Here is a 23,620-nt window from a genome sequence, read left to right on the forward strand (position 1 = left end):
CTCTAGCCTGATTTAAGCTTGGGCTCATCACACTCATTTGTAAAGATCCTTTGGCATTTCCCTTAGAGCAAAGTCAGTCCTTTTTTCTTCTTTATTCCATCAGTTTGTACTGCTGAGGTTCCAGTATGCCTTGAGATAAATCTGTCCAACTTATAACCATGACCATCTCATGCTGAGATGCTTAGAAAGCAGCAAGGTTTTGGCTGGAATCTTAAAGCTCTGTTCATTCTAGAATTCTGTAATCCTAGAGATGGGCTCCTTCATGGTGGGGGGGACCAGGAATGTGGAAGCGTCACTAAGAAGTTTGGTTTCAGCCCTGACAGTTTGTCCTGAACATCTGGTTTAGTGGTTCCAGGAGCCTGTACAGCAGCCCTGACTCCAAGGGCTACTGTGGCCAATACAGCCGGGAGTGAATTTAACTTTCCTGCACTTATTTCCTTTTTAGTTCTTGGCCACACACATTGTGAATCCATCATTCTCTCTCTCTCTCTCCCCCTCTCTCTCTCTCCCTCTGTCTCTGTCTCTGTCTCTGTCTCTGTCTCTCTCTCTCTCTCTTCTCCTCTCTATTAGTGTGTCTCTAGTCTTGCCCCTGTTGTGTCTCTTTTCCAGGAACTTTCGATCTATCTCTGAGGACTAGAAGGCATTCCACGATCTGCAGGCTAATTCAGAGGATAATTGGCCTCAAAAATGTCCCTGTGTTCCCTGGAGAAGTGTTGGCCAGAATTCTAGCACTTTGGGGACATTGCCACTTTACCTGTTCTCTCTCCTCCAAGATTCTGCTTCCTGAAATGAAGTTTCACCAGCAAAGTCCATGACAAGTTAGTTTATTTCCCCAGTATGTGCCATAACAAATCTATCTCCCCTAGGAGAGGTGGTATGACTGCCTCATTATGTGTTCTGACCTTCAGAGGCACACATTGTCCCCTTCGCCCCATCCCCCAACCCTGACCTTATTTGCTTCCCTCGCATCTCTGTGGTTCTGACAAGAGCTGAGTGGGACAATGAGCATACAGTGTCATGTCTGCACACAGGTGTGTTTTGTTCTCCAATGGGAGGACCTTCAGGATAGGGTTGACATCCCCTTTCCTATTTTATCCACCAGTCCGGCTGAGCTCAGTACTCAACACACACTTGAATTGTGATAACACAAATCTGTGTGCTTGTGCAAAGTTTAAATAGCACCTTCCCAACCATTATTTCATTTGGCCTTTCACAATAGCCATGGAAATCAGAAAAGATTGACTAGAAGGCTGACCTCAGCTAGGAAGATGAGAAGGCTGAGTCTTTCTATCTCCATTTAATCTTGGACCTCTCCCTCTCTCATGTGGCCTTTCTACTTGGTTTTTCCAAGTGTGATTTCCAGCAGGTAGCAAGACTTTTTACATGGCAGCTCAGGGCTCCTAAAATTGCAAAAGTGGTCATAAGGTATTCTTAAAGCTTAGGTCCAGGACTGGCACAGCAAATGTTGTACTCTGTCCATTAAAGCGAGTCACAGACCAAGCCAGAGTCAGTGTTTGAGGGACTAGAGCAGGGCATGAATACTGGCAGTTGTAGTTCATTGGGTGTCATCTTATCTTTGAAGACTAGCTACTGTGAACTGTGATCAATTTCTCGAATAGAGTGTTCTTAGCGCTGTGTTACTCATGTAATTTCCTGGCTAATAAAAAGAATGGCCAGGTAAATAAATCAGCAACATAAAGCTCTCCTTTCTGGATAATCCTAGAGATTAGAGGGAAGGACTAACACTTCTCAAAAGGATTCTCTTAAATCAGAGCAAAGCTCTCAAGTCCTTAAGGTGAAGACGAAGATGACTCTGGGCATGTGTCCCAAGTTAACTTTAATGAGTAAGTCAGCATATTTGAATGCACAGCCAGAGATGAGACAATGGCATACAAGGATCTGTCTATGCCTATTCTTATGGTCCTCCAGTTATCCCCCAAAGCAGAGACTGTTAGAAGTATGTGTTTTATAAAAAGAGCAAGGGCATTTCAGTGAGACAGGCCTGGGTTTGGTTCCTTGTATTATCAATAAACAGCTAAGAGAGCTATAGTCCCTGCTTCAGAGTAGGAATTGAATAAACGTCCATTTCTTTTGATCATATACTTTTGCACATTAACATAAACAATAACAAACATTTAGAGAGACTACACAATGAGTCAGGTAATATTCTAGTTGCCAGGAATATTTTTACTTGATGGCTGGAGGATGTAGGGGGTAAAGGAAAGGAGAAGCAGAGGATTACTCATCTATCTATTTGTAGCTCTGAGAAGCCAGATAGATGGTGAAGTCATTCCCTGTTTTAAGGAATAAACAGGAGGAGGCAGTTTCTCCCCTCTTGTGGGATTTCCTGGTTATTATAACACCATCTCTGAAGCATTGGAACTTGTCTTCTGAACATTCAACGCTAGGAACTGACATTCCTAGTGTAGATGTGTATAAATCAACCTTTGCTGGGTAAGGCTCACATTACACATTAAAAAAAAATGAGACCTCTGTTTTTGGAAGTCACTGAGATCTGTAACCATGGTCTTAGCCAGCGAAAGCTGAGCAATACAGGAATTGGTACCAGAAGTGGGGTGTTACCCTACCCAAACAAAACGAAACAAAAACAACCAAATTATGGGGCACTGGCTTTAGAGTCAAGCAGTGGGCAGGGAGGAAACTATTACTGAAGCTGGCAACAAACTGACTCATGCTAGGCAGTGGCTGAACACTTGGTAAAACTGTTTCCTGAGATAACCTGGAAGACAGATAATTTACCTAATGAGGCTCTCACTTTACGTGAAGAATTTGGCAAACAGCATGAGACCTGTGTGGCTTGCATATTCTTAGCTGCATGTGACAAGGTACCATAAAAAAGAGATGAGTTCCAAAGTAATTGTTCATTTTTCAAGCAGGAATAAAAGGGAAAAGAGAGAATCTAGAATTTTCAGGACTCATAGGATGTAACTAATTCTCATCTACAACCTATAAAAGTTAAACTGGGATGTGTATTGAGCAACAAAGGCTCACCTCATGCACTGAATGTGGTTTTCAAGTCTCCCTAGTTTCCTTTCACCTAGAACAGTTAGTTCCTCAGTTTTTTACTTTCTCTTTTATGCTCTTGACACTCTTGAAGAGTACTGGTCAGCTTTGTACACTATCCATTTAGGTGTGACTTTTTCTTTAATGACTGGATTCGAATTATGCATTTTTGGCATGAACATCAGAGAAATAAAATAGTGTCTTTATCATTACATTATATCAGTCATGGGATATAGATTTGTCCCATTACTAAAGCTGTTAACTTAGATCCCTTGGCTAAGGTAGTATCTACAGGTTTCTTCAAGAAAGTTACTCTTTTCCCCTTAATATTATTAATTATTTTGTGAGAAGGTACTTTGAGACAAGGTAGATATCTTGTTTCTCATCAAAATTTCACCTGTTAATTAGCATATATTGATAATTCTTGCTTCAATCACTTATTACTATGGTTGTCAAATAGTAATTTTCTAATTTTATGATTCTTCATTCATTAGTTGAAATTCTATAAAAAAGAACTTTCCATTCTCTTCAATTTTTTTACTTAATTATATTGATTAATTAACACATTTCCCCCTATACATTATTTTTAAAAATTTGAAATTATGCCATGCTGAAATTAATTAATTTCAGTATGAGCTCATGGATTCTTATTTTATTCCATGGGTTATCATCCATCACTATTATTTATTCAGATTCCCAAACTATCCTAGATTTGGCCAGTGGGAGTTGCCTGAAGCTGCTTTCTATGTCCTTTTGACACTCTTCTGTTGTTTTTTGAACAATACAGTTTGGGACAAGATGATGTCTCAAGCACATCATATACTTTCTCATTTTCGGCCCTGGAGTCAGCCATTTCTCTAAAGATTTCTGGTTCCTTTTAGTGGAGAATGATATTTAAAAACCAAGATCTATATGCTAGATGTTCTAACTGCTACTAAGAAAGATGTCATTTTTACTTTTAATATTTAATTTAACATTTTGGTATTTCTCTTTGTATTTTTTCCTATACATTGTTTTTACAAACTTAAAATTGAACCATGTTGAAATCTGTACTCCCAATTTTTCATTTAACACTATAACATGAATTTTTTTCTATTTTTTTCCTAAACAACTTTTTAGATGGTTAAATAATTTTCAATAGTGAATAATGCCAAAAATTACTTTTGCATTTGGCATTGCTGAAAAATTAAGTTGTTTCCAAAGTACTTTGTAATTCACAATAAATAATAATGAATACATTTTCTTAAAAGATGCTTTTAGAAGGAGTCTCAATTTTAATTCTCACAACAATCCTGAGCTAGGATTGTCCGTACATAGGAGAAAATCTTGGAACTATGTGACTCAGAGATATTCTATGATCATAAGTTCAGTGGAACCAGGATTAAGCTCAACACCTCTGGTTGACTTATGCTGTTGGTCGCCTGCTTATGTATATGCATCCTAACTTTAATGTGCATTGTGTCTCCACAATTCCAGTACACCACAGATACTCAATGAAAGTTTATCATTTGGTAAAGAGAAGTCTGAAAAGCCTTCGACCCAAGCAAATCTTGGGGAAGCTTTTCCACTGGGAGTCAGCTATAAAAGCACATCTCCCTCCTTTTGGACACTGGTGACCAGACGTCTTAATTATTGCAATTCTTTGCAGGGGATGCCATCAGCAAGGGAGGAAGAGAAAAGCAATCTATTTAGACAGGGAGGGGTAAACCCAATAAATTTGCCAGCTGCATTTGCTATCTTAGCAGCAAAACAAGCCATCCCACACTGCCTTCAACTGTAACACAAGACAGAGGACACGGTAATAAACTACTCCATGGTAGGGATCCTTATCTACAGCAGATTACAGGCCCAGAGACCACATGGGGACAAATGTGTAATTAATGATATTGTTCCAATTAGGGCCTGGTTCAGCTGAAAATTAAAAGCACAAAATCAAAATCTCTCCATCCTTAGCCACTTCCTCGCAGACTTCCGGACCAAGAGGCTTTTTGATGTTGATTGTCTCCTTGCAGCTTTCAGTTGAGGAAGAGCCAAATTACACCACTAGTGCTAATTATCCCTCTCCTGAGATTGCAAATTCCTAGTTAATAGGGGAATCAGTCTAAACCACTTACTGAGTTTCCAAGGTGGCAGCTCTGCACTGGGGACCTGGGTCAATACAGACCTCACCAGCATGAATATTTCCTCCTGAGTCCATTTACCAGAAACGTGAAAGACTTTAGGACTTTGAAGAAAGAGTGGGAATAATAGATGCTCCTGCAGAAAAAGAGAAAGCATCTCTTCCCCTGGATCCTCTAACTCAGTCCATGGCTTCACCATCTTCTTGGCTTCTTCCACCTTACTCTTCCATACATACCCTTGACACGGAAGTACTCATCCAGACCTGTTGCTTTTGCTATTTAAATGTTTCTCATATCTTATATAACCTGTCTTCACAGCCATTGTGTTTAGTTAAGTCAGTCCCAGGGTCATTCAGGTGATAAGAAGTAGAACCAGTACTTGAACTCAGAATCTAGGTGCCAAGACTCATACTTTTTGCAGTCTGGTTTGTGTTTTTATTTAGTTCGCTAGTCTCATTGCAGCAAGACATGTTTCAGTTGGGAAAGCTTAAGGAACAACTCTTGTCCCCCTAATTATAATTAGAATCAAGTTATTGTCATTGGTAAATTTTCTACAGGATGTCATAGCAAAGTGAGAAAGGGATCGTGCTAGATCTTCTCACTGGCCCCTCTGGATCTTCCACCAGTCTCTATCCGCTCTGTGCCCCAGAAGGCCAACTTCTCTGGATTGCTTTGCTCACACTCCCTTGTCCTCTGGCTGTGGTTGGGTTTGGTCAATGGAAAGCACCAGCAGGAGAATGGAACACGGAGCCTGACTTGTTCTCTGGCCGAGTAGTGTGACTAATTATATCCTTATAGCTCCTATCAGATGACTCTCTTTGACAGCTCTAGCTCTCTCTTTTGGTCCCACTAACCACTCCCCACACTTGTCCTTTCAGACTAAGGAGCAGCTATGGCCCCCACCGTTGCTAGCCCTGGGGTGCTGCACTATCCATTGTTGGCTTCTTTGATCCTTCTCACACCTCTATAACTAGCCCTTCCATTAAATCCTCCTTTATTACCTGTGTGAGTGTGCCATCTCTTTCCTGCCTGGGCTATAATTGATTTAGGGGTTTGAGTAACTCAGATATAGTCACAAGAAGTAGAGATACATAGACAAGTATCATTTGTGGCATACTTGATTCTAATCAATTCTGAGCCCTTCCTATGGGTGTTGAGAGCTTCTGCTATGTGTTGTTATCAATATTACTAATGATAATAATAGTAGCAAGCTTTTATTATACTCTTACCACATGCCAGACACTGTTCTAACCATTTAATATGAATGAACTCATTCTATCCTCATAGCAATCTTAGAAGGTAGGTACTTTTTTTTTATCACTATTTCCTAGCTGAGGAAACTGAGGTACAGAACGGTTAAGAATCCTGCTTAAGGCTCTCCACTTTAGTGTGTCAATCAAAACCAAGCAGTCTTGTTCCAGAGTTCTTAATTTCTGCACTGGACTTCTCCAAATGAACAGGAAGTGAGTGCCAATGGACACATAATGAGAGTGCATTTAATTGCCAAAATTATAGAATCATCTGAACATAACTTTTGAAGGAAAAATCCATAATGTTTGAAAACTATTTTTAACTTTGGGATTTCTAACATAAATGCTAACACCCAGTAGTGCCATTTTTAGAAACTTGCAATTTATTTAGGCAGTTGGAAATGGATATTGTTCCTAGATTTGAATGTTAAACACTAGTAAGACAGTGCAGCACTGTGAAAAGGACGCAGAAGACCAGGGTCCCACCATTCATTAGCTGGATGACCTTGCGTGAGTTGCTTATTCTCTTGGAAACTTGCTGCCCTTTCTCAGTTTTATTAGGTCTCATCCAATGAACATGTTCCCTGTGTTGTCCTCAACATGACTGCCAACATCAACAACCAATATTTGTTTACTGGATTTGGCTTATAATGCAGAGACACATATGCTATTCATGATATTTCAAACAAGGAGACATTCCGCCTTGGCTTAAATAGTTACAGGAATTAGGATCGTGTTATTGCCTCAGGGAGCCATTCTCAAAAGGCGGCCCGACCACTTGCAGAATAGGTAAAGCACCCATAGGAGGTCCAAGTGAAGATGGTGTTATTGTTGTAGTTGAGAAAAAATGAAGAGGAAGTTTTAATTGGTGGTGAAGGTTTGGAGTTGGGAAGTGACAGGTTGAAAGATACAAGGATGCCTTAGGATGAAATCTCCAGGAGTCCCCCTGAAATGAAAACCTGTTATCTGCGAGGGGTTTCATTATTGCTTAGCTCACTTTCTTTGAACTTTCTTCTCCTTTATCCCTCCATGCCTTCGTTCATGCCAAGCAATCTGTCTGAAAGGAACTCACCTGTCCAGAGAAACCCTTAAGGACAAACAAAATCTCTGCGGTTCCATGAAGTCAACCAAAGGTAACGTTTGTCCCTCCTTTCAGAATTCTATATTGTTTTCTTTAGAGCTGGTTCATAGCATTCATGTTGTGCTGTGCGCTGTCATTGTGTACACTCTGAGTCTCCTCCACTAGGTGTGAACTGTTTGTGTCTTATTTAGGTCTGATAAGAGTGAGTGTATGGAACTGGGTCATCTTTGCCAGAGAGGTGGGGTGGGGGTCTACAAAGCCCATTTCTAATGCACACACACCATCTGCACATTTGTGCACACGAGTATGGCATTTAAAATACCCAGGGTGGCATGAGAAATTAGTCTCAGTTCTCAACCCTAAGAGATACTGAAAGATGTCGTGGCAAAGAATAAGGAGCAAGGATACACTCTTACTCACTCGTATGACTTTTTAATCTTAGATCCTTATTAGCTTCCAGGCCCACTGGGAATGCCATCCAGTGGCAAAGGTAGCACCAATTCCAAAATGTTCCCGTTGCCTCAAGTCCTGATAATTACTCACTCATCCTTGCTTGTCAGCCATCATAAGGGTGTCAGCTTCCATAGTTGGACTGAACAGTGTACAAATGGCCAGGTACTTCTTTTTTCTTATTCTGTAGAAATAGTAAAAGTAATGTAAGCAAAGAAAATTTTGGAACTGTTGGGAGAAAAGAACTGAGGAATGGTATTTCGCCTCATCTACAGATACCAGCTTCTGAGATATCTTTTTTGGCTATACTCTGGGGAACAGAAGCCAGCATCTGACAACCTTATGACTGTGAGAGGGGAAAAAAAAGGTGGAATGTTTGTATGAATCTGGGTGGTACACTCAGCCCACACCTGGAAACTTATCTGTACTTGATAAGAACAGAATTTTTGGTAAAAAGTGATCTATCTTGTTTATCTTGTTTAAGTAATTGTTACTTTTTCCCTTGTGGAAAATTCATAAAGAAGAAAAGTCAATTTGCACATCTTGGAGGGAGAGACTAATTCAGAGACTAAGGCCGAGACCTTGATAGAGTTATGAGAGAAGCCCCCTCTGTGGGCACAGGATGAGTAGACACAGTGGATGGCACCATGCGTCTGGTTGATAGAAATCAGAGCTAGATTTTCAGGACTGAAGGCAGAGTCTAGGGAGCTAGGGAACATGGCAAGAAGCCCCACGAGAGACTACTGGGGAAAGTGGGGGTAACTTTAGCAAGTTGATCTTTGTAATTGTACATTTGTTTGTACAATTACTAAGTTAGACTCAGATTTCCAGTGGACCATCAGCACCCGGAGGGCAGGACTGTCTAGCTTATCTTTGTACCCCAGACCCTAACACATGTCTGGGGTGTAGTAAGTCCACGGGACTACTCATCTACTAAATGAATCTGCCTCCTAGTCGAGTCCTTACTTCAACTTTTGCTCAGCCCTCAACATGTCCCAGTGACCTCCCCTTCTCAGCCAGAGCCTGGCATCCTCTCCCTGCTGATCCACAGGGGTTGGAATCCACAAGGACCCAACCTTGTCCAGCCTGATGCTAGGAGTGGGGAGGGGCATGACACATGCCCTTGCTGATTACAGTCTGGGAATCAGTGTTGGACCTCTCTGGATGATGATGTACAGGGAGTACCAGCCTCTCCTCTTAAAGCCTCTTTATCTGCACCAGGAGATTTTTCTTTTGGAAGCCTCAAATGCTTGAAGAGAGGCGGGTGTGGTACAGGACTGCGCTTGCCAAGCCAGCTCCTCATGTCCTGTGAAAGGAGCCACAGTGGGCCTCTCCCTTCCCTCCGGCCCTCAGGTGCAGGATCAGAGAACCTGACAGTCATTTGTTTATCAGGCAGTTTTGTGCTTTTAAAGGGGAAGCTGGGTGGCACATACACAGATCTCTGAAGGGCAGGAATCTGCAAGTTGTGCACAGCTCCAGCTGAGCTATGATCCTCCAGCACTGTCCTCCTGTGAACCGTGGCTGGTGGCTTCCTTCTCACCCCATCAAGTCCACTGACTTGAAACAGGAAGTCTCAACCCTGAAGACTCAGCTGGTAAAAGTTGTTTTGTTGTTGTTGTTGTTATTGTTGTTGTTGTTTATATAGTTTTACAAACAGCTTCAGTCTTCCCACTTAAGTCTTTGTGATCAGGAAAAAGAATTTTGGCCATTTATGACTTCAAATTGAAATAACAATAATAATAGTGATTACAGCTAACATTTATTGAGAGCTCACACTCTGTGCCAAGCACTGAGTTAATGATTATTAACTCGTTTCTTTCAACTCTGGAGGAGCACTATTATTAAGCTTGTTTTCAGCTGAGGAAAGAGGCTCAGATCACAACTTGCCCACAGTCATACAGCTACTAATTAATAGAATCAGGATTTGGATCCTAGGAGTCAGGTCCAGGCCCACACAGTTAAGTAAGCTATTCTATTCTGCCCCTTGCATGGACTTTTTTGGCCTGGGGACTTTATCTTTCCTCATAGTTACAGAAGTCAGATTTTGGAGTGTGTTGGTGTCTCACTGTATGGCTGGTCCCTCTTAGCTGTCAGGTCTCAGCATAAATGTGACTTCTTCAGATTCACTTGCTGTTGCATATTTATTCTCTCACAGTTTCGGAGGCTACATTCCCTGCAGAGGCTCTGGGGGAGAATTCATTCCATGCCTCTCTCCTAATTTCTAGAGGCTGTGGCAATCCTTGGCATTCCTCAGCTTGTAGATACATCACTCCAATCTCTGCATCCATCCTCACACGAATGTCTCCTCTGTGTGTCTCTTCAGTCTGACTCAAATCTCCTTCTACCTTTCTCTTATGAGGAAATATGTCATTAGATTGAAGATTCACCCAGATCATCCAGGATGATCTCCTCATGTCAAGATGCTTAATTTATCACATCAGCAAAGACCTCCCCCCCGCCCCCAAATAAGGTCACATCCACAGGTTCTGGGTATTAGGACACAGATATATCTTTTTTGGGGGGTGGGGGGTGGGGGGGCACCATTCAACTTACTATATCATGCAATCCAGAGTAGATCCCATTGTCTCATTGCCCTGTTTTCTTTCCTGCACAGTATTTTTCATTATCCAGAGTCTTATTTCTTTCTGTGTTTTCAGCCAGGGTGTTCTCAACCAGGGTGCTTCTGGCTTTTTGAGCAGGGCAAATCTTTACTATGCAGAAATGAGTCTTTCATTGCAGGACAGTTAGCATTTCACATTCCTGGTCCAACCTGAAGACCAGAAAGGGGATGAAGTGTAGAGAGAAAGTCTTTATGACAACCACACCCCTCCTTCCATATCTCTCACAGATATATGATGTCCCCACATGGAAGATGGTAACAGCCCAGGGACAGAACCACCAAGTTATGGGTTTATTATCTGTACCCTTTCACAGAAACAAAAGCTCCATAAGGACAGGGACCTCGTCTGACTTGCTCACTGCTGGAGTCCATGAGACTCAAACAATGTCTGGCCCTGAGCAGGCACTCAATGCATATTCTCTGAATGCACGCAGAAGATGGGGATGCTCCTTCTGGAAACGTGTGACAGGTATTTCCCTTTAAGTTGTTGTAGCCCTAGTTCAGGTGAGAGGTCTCAATAACAATAAAAAATAACAGAGAAGTCTCTAGTCTCATCCTGAATTTCCTCACTCCTCAGTCCCATGCTCTAATCCTTCCTCTCCTTGGCAGGGCTGTGTGTGGACTCAGAGCCATTCCTTCCCACTTGTCCTCATCTCTGCCATGTGGTTCCTTCCCTGTCCACCTGAAGTACTGTTTCTGCAGTCACCTCCAGTCTCTGTCGTGTTCATGGGCCTTCTTCCAGGTCACTGAAACAAAATTGTGGGATAAGCTTTGGGCTAATGTCCCCTGATTTTGCCATTGGACTGAGCTGCTGCTTCTCCACCTCTGCTAGTCACCAAGTTTACCTCTGTGATTCTCAGAAACCTATAAATCAGGAATGACACTTGGTGGATTTATCAGCAATGATAGCTCCAGCGGTCATTAGTTACACCATAAACGTTCATTTTCTTTTCCTTACTTTTAAGGGAAAAGAAACGCTGGAAGGTATATAAAGAAGTTCCCCGCTCTATCTGTACCACAAAAACATCTCTAGCTTGTTTTGGAGGGAGTGCTGGCTGGCAGGGTGAAGGGATCTAGGCAAGGTCTACAGGTATAGATACCTGTGCGGGACCAGATTGGATTGCTGCAGAAACAAGAGAGGCAGTATTTCCTAGTGGTTAGACAGAAGGGCTTTAGAGTCAATAATCTCACATGTGACCTTGGACAAGTAAGGCAGAGAAAATAAATAACTCACCCAAGGTCACACAGCTGCACATGACAGAGCTGGGAATTGGACTTTGCAATGGCAGAAGCTTATGCTTCTATCACACCGTTCTGCCTTCCTTACGGAGTCTCTAAGGAACAATTGCTGCTGCAGGCCCCAGGGCTGAAAAGCAGCCAAGAATGGTTTTGCTTTGCCCCATGTATGACTGTCGGAAGGAATGCTTCGGGTTTCTTGATACTTTAGGAAGCAGAGGCACAGATGATAAAAATCAATATGTACTCCCCAGACTGTATGGGAATTTGGCTATGATAATCAGTTACGTACACACACACATGCACACCCCACCATGACCACCACCACACAGACCCCATTCCAGCCTGGGCCAGCTTGGGAACTCAGCATGGGCCTGAGCTACCACTTACAAATCAGCTAGGCTGAGGCAGAAAGCTATGTGCAGGTAATCGAGAGGTGATTGTGCAGGGATCATCGCCTCCATTTAGGTGTCAATTGTGTAATTTCCAGCTGTTCCTCAGCTCAACAGCTGGAGTTCAATATGCTCAGGGCTTATCTGGAGGCCCCCAGCCAGAGAACTCAATATTAAGCTGGCTTCCAGGATCTTGGAAAAGCAGCCACTCTTATAGCAAACCACAGAGGAGAGGCCCCTCTTTTTCCATCCACTTAAGCAATGGTGGCTCTTTGGGAACAATATTGGTGCTGCCTATAAATGCTGGCCTAAAGCAAAATGGAGCTAGGAGGGGATGATATCCTAACACAAAGAAGCAAAGTGACAAAGTATGCTGAGCCCTTTATAGGGATTATTCTATTTTGTTTGGGGTATTATTATTAATTGTTATTATTATCATCATCATCATCATCATCATGGAACAATATTGGTGCTGCCTATAAATGCTGGCCTAAAGCAAAATGGAGCTAGGAGGGGATGATATCCTAACACAAAGAAGCAAAGTGACAAAGTATGCTAATCCCTTTATAGGGATTATTCTATTTTGTTCGGGGTATTATTATTAATTGTTATCATCATCATCATCATCATCATCATCATTTTACACAAAGAAAAGGGTTTTTCCTACATCAAACAGAGCAGGAACTTGCAAAAGCAGGTCCATTTTACCTTAGAACCTGAGCTAGGCATCCCCTACTCGTCAGAACCAATCTCCAGGGAGGGCTCTGTTGCAGTTTGGAAATGTGCTGCCAGCTTGATCAGATTCTGCCACTTTGATGCCACTTCCTCCAGGAGAGGAAGGAGGAGGCCCCTGAAGCAAAGATCCCAGGGGGCTGGCAGAAGTGCTTAGCTAGACCTCAAGTGGAAGCCAAGTGTGGATCGGAGGGAAAGGCTCCTTAGAACACGAGGAAAACGTCTTCACTTACGGTGTCAGCATCATCAAAGTAATTGGGAAATGGAGATAGTAACTTTGATTTTTCATATCATCTTTAAAAAAATCTTTTTTTTGGAATATAGTCAACAATATTGTAATTTTCATCTCACCTTTGGTTCTTATTTGCCACTCGTTTTTCTTTTCCACAAAACCAAAATGTACCCTTTCCATCTTCTCTCTTTCTCCCACCACCTAATTATCTTTGGCAATAACAAATATCCGTGCCCCTGAGCCCATGCCAAGCCTTACTAATTAATCACAACACTCTTTTCCAGAAAGCCCTGGAACTGCCTTAGTTTTCTTCTTAAGCAGAACTCTATAAATTTGCTTCTAATAGTTGTAGGCTCATGAGCTGGGTTATTCATTCACCTGTTTGTTCATTAAATGTTTGTGAAAGACTTACTATGTGGTAGACACTGTTTTAAGCATGGGGAATTCTGCGATGAACAGAAACATATAATCTTGAAACGTATATTCACATGACGTAGGTCGATCACCTCAAGTTAAAGATGGTTAAAAAGGCACCCACAGAGCAAAGCCACCTTTGACCTTAGATTCCTAATAGGGCAAATGTTGCAGGACTGGAGATGATAAGCAATGCTGTAAGCAATGGAAGTGATAGGATTGTCCCTCCAGCTTGTCATTTCTGACCACAAAGCCTTCTGGGTTCATGGCTCTAGAAAGGTGAATCTGTTTGGTGACCAGAAAAAAAGATAAGGGCATCTGAACTGGGAAGCCTGGCTTCCATTCAGGACTTGGCCACTTATCTGATATGCTGTTGGAGCAATCTGGGCCTCACCTCACTTTAGTCCATTGAACTGTTCTGAACTTCCACCATGGGCCTACCACTGTGCCAGGCATTTGGGACAAAGCCAAAAGAATGCACTCACAGTAAAAAGAGATGGTGGATTGCTGAAACAGATACTTTTTAGTCTCATGTTTCTCTTCTGTAAAAAAGGATTGGACTAGCTGATCCCTAAGGCCACTTTTACCTCTGATATTCTATGCCACTTGGGGAAGCCATTTCAGGAACATGACTCCTGACTCTGGCCAGGGAAACAGGTAATTCTGTATCCTGGCTTTTCATTTCGTTGCCGAATCAGAAGGCCTGGTGGTTAGGGACTGCTTGCCTGAGGGGGAACCCCATTGCCATGGCCTATCTCTCACAACATTGCTCAATATCTCAAGCATTGTGACATTTGCTCAGTTTTGGCTCAGTCCTTGAATTATTATCTCCTACTGCCCCAGCTAGAAGCCCATGCCTTCTGACTTCTTATTAGATGAGAGAAAGCAGAGACAGGTACCCTCCCCGTCCTTTTCCTGAGTCTGGGTCATCTGTAGGCTAGCTGCTGAATATACCAATCCTTCCAAAGTCTCTCCAGAAAAAATGACTCAAGAAGGGGTAATTTTCAGTGATGAGATAGGGTGGTAGATACGTGTATGGAGCCAGACTTTAAGCAGTCCTTAATGAAAGAATAATAATAATTTTTTAAAAAGCCATTTGGTGTGCCTATGGCCAAGTTAGAAGGAAGAAAAATAAGAAAAACACTGTGTGTACATGAGTATATTTAGAAAGTGTACTTAGAATGTGTTTAAAGTACAACACAGAACGTAAGTACCATGAATGCATGAGTATTTAAATAACGGAGTTCAGAACAGAATAGGAAAGAAGTAAGAACAGAGAGTGGAGAGCCTGTATTAAATTATCGCCCGATGGTTGGAAAAGGACACTGAAATTTTTCTACTGACAAAATTTGATTGGTCGGACTTAAAATGTTCTCTTGGAGCTAGGTTATACCTCCTAAGCAACATGCCTGAAACTGAGTGAATAATGTGTGTGCTTAGTGAGTAGGGGATCCTAAAATATAAAAAGCCCATCTAGACTCATGAGCTAGTCCATTATTTTGTGTGAAAATATAACCTTATGTTAAATAATAGCATGTAAAATTATGTCTCTGTGTATATGTGTGTATGGATGTGTGTGTACTATGTAACTACTTTTGTGATCACATTAATATAGAGTCTATGTCTTTATCAGTCTTGTCCCACGTAATAGTCCAGCACACTTTCTGCCACTTAGTTGGAGCTCGCTACTCACTAAATGTTTCTAGAATAAATGGAGCTGGAAACAGGTTCTTTTTCTATAGTGCAATGATTCCTCCTATCCTCAGGGGGGCAGCTTACTTGAAGGTTATACAAATGATGCATTTATACTCTTCTGTCTCTGCTCCAAACAATATTTTTATATCACTTCTGACTCTGTAACCTAAAGCTCATTTATGTACACAGAATTCTAGGATCCACTGCAAATTTTTGTGTGATCTAATAAGGACAATAATTGACCATTGTAAAAATCAGAAATGATTTTAACCTGTGCCTTCTGGGGGCAAAAATTGCTTTTTGTATAACAGGATTCATTGTGGAATGATAACAATAATAGCTATGTCATTATTAATAGTAATGTCTGCTACATCTTTAGAGGCTACCACGAGGTAGGAATTCTGCTAGGCATTTTTCATATAGGAGAAGTGCTATATAACGTATTGTTAGAAGTATTACTAGTAACACTAAGCTAAGCACTGCTCTCAATACTTTACATGTATTATCTAATCTTCACACCCTTTACGAAATAATTGTTGTTATTTACCTTATGCAAATGATGAAATTGAGGCTCCAAGAGGATTGAATAACTCATCCTAAGTTACCCAGACAGTGAGTGGCAGAGCCAGAATTCACACCCAATGAAAGCTATCTGCGAGGCCTGTGCACTTTCTAGCATGGGACACATGATCAGGAAAGTGGTGGAAAGCACAGAGGGATACAAGTCACAGCCCCTGGTGGGGAAATCGCCATAGTGGTTTCCTCCTAGGATGGCACTGCAAAGTGAAGGAGAACATGTGAGCCAAGCATCCAGACTAGTGCAGAAGAACAGTAAAGACCCAAGCATCAACGGCTCCTTCCCTCCCCCTACAAAGCGGCAAATTGTATGAAATGTCTAGATTTCCTTCCTCTTTTTTTTGAATGACATGCTGATATTTCTAAACCAGTTTTGATTTTCAGTGGCTATGGAATTACTCGTGGAAATACTACTATTAGACTTTTGCCTCTGTTCATCTCACATGTTGATCCTCACGGCAGAGGTTGCTATGATAGACCAACAAATAATAAAGTTGATAATAGTCAAGTGGCAAAACCCTCAAACTTTTTAATACTCTAAGCTTTCTGTCTGAAAGATGTCATTTCTTTCAACGGCTTAAAGTTTCTTCAAGGCAGAAAACCATTGAAGCTGCAGCATAGCTGAACATCTGTCTTATCATGTGGGCAGATATTGGGATTAAATTAACTAGAAATGAATAGAATGATGTATGACAGGGTGCAGATGTCCCAGGCACAGTGTGATAATTTCATTGCAAAACTATGTAATGAATTCCATACATTATGGAAGTACAAATGTACCACTTTAGGTAATTGTGATGAAAAGGTATAATGTGCAATGCATAAACAGAGTGTGAGCCCAGGGGCATTTCTCCTCTGCTATTTCTCTTTAGTCATTTCAGAATGACTTTATTTGGTTTAATGTAAGCCTATTATTATTATTAGAGGCTTATTTTTTAGGTCGGCTCCTTCAGTGTTTCTTGCCTGGTTGGTATAAGAAATATTTGGAGTAGAGGAATAGAATTTGGGCAGGTCAGAGCTTTTAGTCTCCTGGAGAGTGATGGCTGGAGACAGCATTTACAAAAATATTTTGTTGTGAGAATTTCAGAGCAGAAACTTTCTCTCTCTCTCTCTCTCTCTCTCTCTCTCTCTTCTCTCTTTCTCTCTCTCTCTCCCCACTCCCCCGCCCCCGCCTCTGCCCAGCCCCCTTTCCTTCTCTCCTTTCTTTCTGATGAGCTGAGAGACTGTTTCAGCATCTCCTGCTGTTCTGTGCGAGGGAATTAAGGGTGGTATAATGGGAAGAAATGTGGGTTTAAAGCCAGAAGACCAAGTCTCTTCCCCTGACTCTGCTCTTGACTGCTGTGTGACCTTGAGCAAGTCACTCCACCTCTCTGAGCTGCTTTTTCCTCATTTGTAAAAAGCAGCTAATAATACTATATCATACTGTTGCCAGGTACAAATGAGGGGGTATAGAACATAAGCTCTTAAAAGATAGACCGTGTCTGTCTTGTTTATTGCTTTATCTCCAGTGCTTAGCAAAATGATCACACAGCACAGAAAACTGATCATTTTTTTTTAAAAAAATAACTGTCAGTAATTTATATTAAAGTACCTAGCACAATGCCTGGCACATAGGAGAAATTAAATTAATAAAATCTTAAGTTTCAGCTGGTTTGAAGAAGTTTATCTGCAGAGACCTTCAACTTGGGTGTTGGTAGCCCATTCACTAAACAGCCCATTACAATTAAAGACCCTGGCCAAACACCCATTCCAGCTGAGGAACAGAGAAGGACCGAGGCTCTCCCAGTGGCACACAGGGCAGTACAGGAAGGGACAAAACCCCTTTCCTGACCAGCAGCCTCCTATTCGCCTGCCTTGCCATACATGCTGCCTCCCTGGCTGGGATAGTGGGAGCCGAGGTCAGGGCTGGTCGGCAGCAGAAGTCTCTCTGCTCAGGGAGAAGCCACCTTCACTGGCATGTTTTTGAATCCAGGAACAAGAGGCAAGTTTCATTTTGCAGCAAATGGCTGGCCTGCAGCCCTGCTTCCCAAGTGAGGGTGAGATCCCCGTGGTTACAGCTGTGGCCAGTCCCAGCCTTGTTTTCCTCTCCATCCCGCTGCTCTGTTCACACAGCCCCACTCTTCCCCTTTAAGTCTCCTCTCCACCAATTATTTGCCTGGGGTGACATCAGTGGAAAATGTGAGGAGATGGCAGCAGGGCCGAAACCCTAGCCTTCCCTGGGAGGCCAGAAAAGCCTGTTTTTAATGCTCCGATTGGTCCCTGATTTCCCCAGCTTGTTTGTGCCATGTAATGCTTTCGGCACAGTGAAGCGAGATGCCCGGGGTGATTCAAGGCCACTGGGGGCCTGGGTCTTCCTGACCACTGGACAGACGCTTTGCTGTCTGGCCTCTTCTCTTAACTGGAAACACCCCGAAACCAGCCCCATGGAGGGCACACACGGTGGAAAATTCACGTGGTAAGGCTTTATCCTTCCCCCAAATGAAAGTTGCTGCATTCGAAGCTGTGGGTTTGGGGTTTGTCACCACATATCTTCCTTTCCCTGCTCCAGTCTTCCTACTCTGCCTCTCCCCACAAGCTGCGGGGTCTGGATTTTCTGCCAAATTTGGCTGCCTTGAAAGGAACATTGTTTGAAATAGAGACTTGAGGAAGGTGCTAATCTTCCGTTGCTTATCAAATTTGAGCAAAAATATGTTGACATCCCACTTTCCCAAGTGCTAGCTCAGCTCTTTGCCATTCAATTGTGAGAGGGACCAGCTGTGTGTCTAGCTGGGGATTCAAACCCTTTCTGACTACCCAGCCCTGCTTACCTGGCCTCACAGACACACAGGCCAGCAGGGGTGATGGGTAGTTTGGAGGTCTCTTCATCCCCAATGGCACAGCCCTGTTATGTTCCGGGAGAGGCATCTCACTGATCGCTTCTGCCCCTGCCGCTGCTTAAACTCTCAAGGAAAAATATGCCGCCAAGTAGTTACTGATCTAAATGTGGAAAGAGCGCTTCATTTTCTCACGATGAAAGACATATTTGGGATCATCTGGTTTTCCAAGCAGATGCCCAGTTTATCTCACTTTAAATCAACTCTCTCTGACTGGACCCTTTCCTGGATGAATTAATTGAGCGTGGCTAAAACCAAAATGCTCTGTCGATTAAGGAGCTAGGCAAAGGGGCGCTGTGTCAAGGATGTCAGCTTGCGAGGAGGGTGGCAAGTTGTTTACTTCTATTCTCATAACAGAAGGAACAGGCAGGCTCAGCCCACTGGAAATAATTTTGAATAATCTCACTCTATTACTCGAAGCGAAATTGAGTCTGCTCAAGCTACCCTAGTGATCCGACATTCCAGTGAAACGGGGAAACTAATATCCAATTCATGCAGCATAAAATAAGTGACATAAGGAAAAGCAGGATGGAATCTGGAAGTTTTTAGTTTTCAATTTGTACGGCTTGTCTTCTATTACTGGATCAACTTGCTAATGCGGCTCACACAGAGGAGGGGGTTTCATTAAGTTGCTGGTCTTTAGTGGTGGTGGGCATGTGTGTGCATGTGTGTCTGTGTGTGTGGCAGCTATTGGTGTCTGACACTGATATCAGATATGCAATGCCCTGCATAAATCAAATCTAGAAGGGGAATTTGTCTAAGAAATGGAAATGGAGCCCTGACTTACCAACTGGAGATCTTCTGGCTGAGGGGCGGATAGCCTGGAATTTAGATTTGACCCTTTCGAAAATGCTCCCAGTGTGAGAAGATGGGCTCATTAGCTTCCCTTGCCCACCAGCTCCCATCGTACATGCTCTCTGATAAGGGAACTGTCATCCACTGAGTCCAGAGGAAAACCTCAACATCTCTCTTAACTCTTTCCTCCGTCACAGCCCTCACGCCTTTCCAGTAGCTAAATAATTGGTTCTGCTTCAAATTATGTTACTTCTATTCTCTCCTCTTTGTGCCTGGCTAAGACCCTGATCCAGTTTTTTAGTAATTCTGATTGCTCTTTATTCTGCCCATATCTCCCTGCCTTAAACCATCCTCTTTTTGACTGCTAAATCAACGTAAGCACAGCTCTAATGTATCACTCCCTGCTCTAAAGTATTTGATGGCTCCCTACTGCCTAGTAACTCAATCCAAGTCCCCAAGTTTATCATTCAAAACTCTCCTTAGTTTGGCTTTAGTCTTGCTTTCTGAGTCTCAGGCATTCTTCTTCACTCATCCTGAGCTGCACTCCAGTGAAAATAATTCTGATTTTCTTGCACATGCTGCAGTTTTCTACCTGTGTGTTTGCTCACACAATTTACTGTACACGAGTGCCCTACTCTGTTGGTCCATCTCTGCATGTCCAGATCCCACCCATCTTTCAAGATCCAGTTCAGGTGTTACCTCCTCCAGGAAGACTTTCTGGTTCCTCTGGTTGGATACCCTCTTCCTCAGACCCCTCATTGCCCTTTCTCCCCGTTCTAGCCCAAGGTCAGTCAGTACATTGGGTCATAATTAGGTGCATGGGCTAGGAAATCAAATGTCTAAATGAGAATCTTGGCTGTGGGGTCTTGTGCATGCCACTTAAATTCTCTGTGCCTCGGTTCTTTTCTGTGAAACTGAGCTAATGAGAGTATTTAGCTCTCAGAGAATTCTAGGAAATTAAAGGGGGAAAAAATGGTGACGGGCGTGGCATGGTGCTATCTACATGGCAAGGGTTCAACAAGCATTTTTTTTTCCTAGTAACCTTTCTGCTCTGCAATAGTGCAAGCTTTATAAAGATTTCACAAACTTATTGTTCAACCTAGTATTTTTTTTGAAGCCTACAGCACCTGGTCTTCCTAGGTGGTCTCCCATCCAAGTACCAACAGGCTCGACCCTGCTTAGCTTCCGAGATCAGATGAGATCAGGCATATTGAGGGTGGCATGACCATAGACCAACCCAGTATTTATTGAACACCTACTACAGTCATGTTTTTTGTTAGGATTTGAGGATAAATAGAGATAAATAAGATATAGCCTCTGCCCTCAAGGAGGTCATGGTCAAGGGCAGAGGAGATGAACTAATAAACAGCATGACAACACATTGGGTTAAGGGCTCCGATAGAAGTGAACACAGGTGAGACAGCTTAGTGAGATGACTTAACTCTCAGTACTGGAGCCAGACTTCCTGGGCTTGAATCCCAGCTTGGTCACTTCCTAGCTGCATGACCTTGGGCTGTGCATCTGTTAACCTCTGTGCTTTGATTTTATTACCAGTAAAATGTGGATAGTAAGCGGTACTTACCTTAGAGGATGGTTGTAAGGATTCCACGGCTTGAGAACCAACTCACACCTAGAACAGGGCCTGGCACGTTGTAAGAGCTCAGTAATGGCTAGTTATTATCTCAGAACTCTTTGAGACCTAATTGGTGCTTTGCCTTTGGGCGATTTCTTTCTCTGCCAGAGTGGTGAGCTTTTATAAGGATAAAGACACCACTGTTGGGAGAAGCCATGAAAAAAGGAGGCATAAGACTTTTGGTAGTACACTTTGAAGCAGGCTTGTCCTCCCCTTCCCTATCCCCAGAGGGTCCCCCCACCCTGACCTTTTAGAACACACACACTCCAGCTTACCTCTCGGAGGCAGAGAATCTCCTCACTTTTGCTGGGTATGGTTAGTGCAAGTCATTGGCCAGCCTCGCTTAATCTCTTAAAAGTTTCCTAGTGTGAGTAGCCTGTCTCTCTGCCTTCCTGGGCTTCTGTGGCAAAGTTTCCATTCAAAGAACCCTGCCCCCACACTTTCCTATGCAGGAACATTGAGATCTTATAAGATGGGAAAAGGCTAGGGCTTTATCAGGCATTTTTAACTAGCCTCAATACTGGTACAAGCTTTTGTGACTTTAGTAATTGGTCTTTGTGAAAAACAGAACCACCCCTCCCACCTCCCACTTCCCAACCCTCAGTCTATGGCTTAATTTCCCAAATCTTCATTTTCTCGTGCCTTAGTGTTAGTGACACTTGGCAGAGGAAGGCCTGGGTTCACAGCCCCGGCAGCCTTTTGCCTGGGATTACATTGGTCGGCCCTCCCTGGTCTGAGATGACAGCTAAGGACATTCCTAGACACCACTGTCCTGAGAGATCTTTTGACCAAAGCAGGGTACATCTACCTCTGCCATGTGTCTATACTCTGGCCAGTCATTCAGAGAAGCATCAGAAAGAGCAGGGCTAAAAATGTCAGGAGATCATGTGCAGTGAGTGTTGAGGGCAGAGTAGAGAATTGGGGTGATAATGTGGAGGATTATATGAAAGAAATTGTTTCAAAAGCAACTTTAACAAGTGGAAGGAAGTGAAAGACTTGGAAGTGAAGAATCATTTATATTCCAGAAAAGGCAGCCTTTGTGAAAGCAGAATGGGTCCAAGGCTCTGTGTGTGTGTTGTCGTCGTCGTCGTCGTTGTTGTTGTTGGAGGAGGAGGAGAGAGCAAAGTTAACCTGAAGTCAATGCATAATTACACATCCCTTGTTTCTCTAGCTCACCCACAGTCTGTGAAGAAAATCCAGAAGTGTGTGGCAATGAACATGGACATAACTCTGCCTTCCCCATCTTGTCCCCTCATAGCTCCAGCAAAAACACAGGGGGGCTTGTGGTGCTCCTTGACAAACATTTTTTTTTTTCTTTTTTTTTTTAGGCGAGGCAACCCTTGGTTGACCTCACAGATTGTAAGGACCTCGACAATCCTTTATTTTTTATTTTATTTTTTCACACCTACAGCACCTGGCCTTCCTAGGTGGTCTCCCATTGACATTTGTTTTCTGTAGCTCCTGCCTTAGATGATGACCCTCTGTTTGGGTCTCTCTTGTTCTCACAAAGTGGGGCCAACTCATCATTGTGATTGGAGTTAGACTGGGTTGCCCAGATACTGCCTTAGCTGAGGTAGAAAAGGATTTCCTCCCACTGGTGTCTCAACTCCTTCTTTAGGTTTCTTTAGGCTTCACATACATACTTTTTTTTTTACTTTAGCATTGTGGGGCTGAGTCATTAGAAGACTCTTGAGAGATATCTATTAGTGTCCCGGTTTAAAGCCTATGGGCTCCCGAATTATCTCAATATCACAAAAAAATGTCTGCCTACCCAGGTAACCCTGGAGAGGCCAAGATGAATTTGGACTTCCCCTGATGCCTGGAATCCGTGCTATAACTGAGGGGAACCCCCATCCAGTTATGTCAGTAGAACTAGCACCTAACTGAGCAGGACTCTCATCCCCTGAGAGGCAGTGTGACATGTGGCGGCCTAAGATGGAATCAGGCAGTCCAGGTTCAAACCTCATCTCTGACCTTTCCTAAGCATGGGGCTTTGACCAAGTCGTTGGATCTTTTCAAGTCTAGTTTTATTAAATACAAAATAGAAATAATAAAATATCTTCCTAGCAGGATTATTGTGGGAGTTAGAGATGACTCAGGTGAAATGAATGGCTTGGTGTCTGGCAGGTCAGTGATAATAGCAGCTTCCATTCATTTAGTTGCTTACTAAGTGCCAGACACTGTGATATATTCTTTATATATTTTAGTAGAAATAGTTTTCAGAGGCCATTTGACTCTCTAAGTCAAATAAATATAATTCTGCATAATTTTCTATACTTTATCATTTTTATTTATTAATTACTTATTTGTTTATAAAACTTTATTTCAAAGCCCCATTCTGCATGACGGCAGACACTCCATTCATTCTAGTCATTGCTGGGAAATCACAGTCACCTCAGTATTCTCTATGTTGCATTATGTTTAAGCTCAGTAAATTCAGAATGTTTCTTTTTTGCTTCTTCTCCTTGATGTGGCATTAACATTCTGGAGTTGAGTA

The 23,620-nt window shown here is 42.6% G+C and overlaps 1 pseudogene; it reads right to left on the reverse strand.

Annotated features, from left to right (window-relative positions):
* Positions 1-20,605: 20,605 nt before the first annotated feature.
* On the reverse strand, positions 20,606-20,723 carry LOC112479388 (annotated as a pseudogene).
* Positions 20,724-23,620: the final 2,897 nt, after the last annotated feature.

This window comes from Pteropus alecto, unplaced genomic scaffold (genome assembly GCF_000325575.1).
Source record: "Pteropus alecto unplaced genomic scaffold, ASM32557v1 scaffold120, whole genome shotgun sequence".
Taxonomy (NCBI): domain Eukaryota; kingdom Metazoa; phylum Chordata; class Mammalia; order Chiroptera; family Pteropodidae; genus Pteropus; species Pteropus alecto.